Genomic DNA, 2,166 nt, shown 5'->3' with positions numbered 1-2,166 from the left:
TAAAGAGCTTTTACAGATACCATATGTCTTTCACATTTCCCTAAATTACATTATCATCCCTAATACTCCTCTGATGGTTGGGATATAGACAGTTCATGAAATGCTATAAAATCCTGAGCATGCTACTGTTTTTTTCTTCTGATGAACTGTATGAAGGCACAACTAAGTATGATGAAATGTTCTGTTTTCAGCATTATGGTCATAATTTCTTGCATAAAAGTACCCCATGTGCAGAATTTAATGGCACACAATGGGAACACTGCTCTATACCACCACAGGGTAGTTCAAATACATTTGTGCAGAAGTTTGCTTATTTTTCTGATTATGATACATCTGACCCAGTGTCTTAGTAATATAAGCTTGCATTCTCACCAGCAAAGAAAATAAGCTGATATATTCTGCTTTTTTTCTTTCACAGCTGTCCAAGCTAGGGTTCAACGTTCGGAGGGACACTAGATGTAGAATCAATTTGGGGAACGAAGGGTTGGTTGGGTAGGAGACACTAGGCTATGTTTAGAGCATGCCTTATACCACATCAGATGATTTTCCTGAACAAAACTTTGCAGCTAACATCATGCCTTGCGGTTTTATCAAAAATCAAAGATTTAAATGCACCAAGGATTCCCACATTTGCACGTTTTGTTAACTGGCAACAGTTTACAAAAACATGGAGGAAACACTAGACTGTGCAATGGTTCATACAATTCATCAGAAACCAATTGAAGGGGATGTCAGGCACGGATCTTGGGTAACACCAGAGGGTTTAATATCAGTAGGCCTGACCTGTGCTACGTGCAGACAGAACACTCAGGGTGGTAACAAATTACAGTGTTGGTAAATTGTGCCTTGATTGGCTGAAAACTTCAACACTGTCCCAGGTGAAACAACACTTGTCCCTTATTTCTGATGACATGGGTTAACAGGACGTTTAGTTGGTCCTTGAAAACCGCATCAATAGCGCTTCTTGTTTGTAATTTACAATGAAGTGTGAAAAATCTCATAGTAGGAAGCTGCTTGGAGACTACACGAAATCGACAAGGCTAATATAGAAAGGGCTCTAGCAGTGGTTGATGATGGTATGACTACTTTGTCTTCCACGATATACTCTCGGGGTAACATTGTGCAGTCGGCAATAGACATTATACAACACAATAGGTCCACATTGCAACATGAGCAGTCAAAGCTAAGATTGATTATGCTGCTAAGTTGGACACTTCAGACACTTTGTTCTGGCTGCTTACCGCGGCAACATATTTATTCCACAGGTTCATTGCTCTACTAATTTCAACATTTCACTTCCATTACTGTTTACAACACCATCAGGTAGGCAGGTATAGGAGACGGGTAAGGACATGGGTTTTTCCTTTTAAATTCCTCTGTCGGAATAGGGAGACTGAAGTTTTTCTTAGGGGGACTGCCTGCTAGAACACCTTGAGCCATTCCTTAGTGTGCAAGGAAATTTCACTTCACGGCGCATGTAATGGGTCTACGTCAAACTTATCCTGCTACTTGAATGTTCCCCAGTGGCCGTGATCCATCCAGCTTTCAGATTGCTCTCTAATGGGAGTTATTTGATGTTGAACGATCAAGGTTGTTGCAGCATGACACCGTTAATAGCATATCTGGTTTCTGCTGTTGTGACTTGTTATACAGAAGTACTATTTTCACCTGCCCACGCAGTAAGGGAGGAGACGCTTTGGCCTTTAATTAAGCTTTCAAACGTTCACTTTGATGCCCTGAGCAGACTGAGCCTTATTGTTCCAGAAAGATGTGGCCTTAACGTCTGCAAAGGAGACGTTTGATCTTCAACTAGCACGGACCTCTTCTGAGATATTATGCACTCATTTCCCATTCCATTTAGGCAGTCTTTTGAATTGTTCCATCATTTATTCCCTCTGTGCTTGGAAGCATTTTTGGAGGTCTTCCGCTGGTCCTGTTCCTGATTGTCGGGACTGTACTTTTATTTTTTCTTCTCCGCAATGGATGTCCCAATTCGATCAAATGGAACTGGCCCTACCACATTTGCTCCTGTGCCGTGAATGCATGGTAAAATGATATGGCACACCCTTGTTTCTGGAACTGAATGAGCACTTGTTCTTGACCGTTTAGCCTATCTGGCTACACTGTGTGCAGACCATATTCCACTGTCTGCTGTGCACTTTAGAG

Source organism: Lissotriton helveticus, chromosome 5_1, assembly GCF_964261635.1.
Source record: "Lissotriton helveticus chromosome 5_1, aLisHel1.1, whole genome shotgun sequence".
Taxonomy (NCBI): Eukaryota; Metazoa; Chordata; class Amphibia; order Caudata; family Salamandridae; genus Lissotriton; species Lissotriton helveticus.
This window is presented reverse-complemented; position numbering follows the sequence as displayed.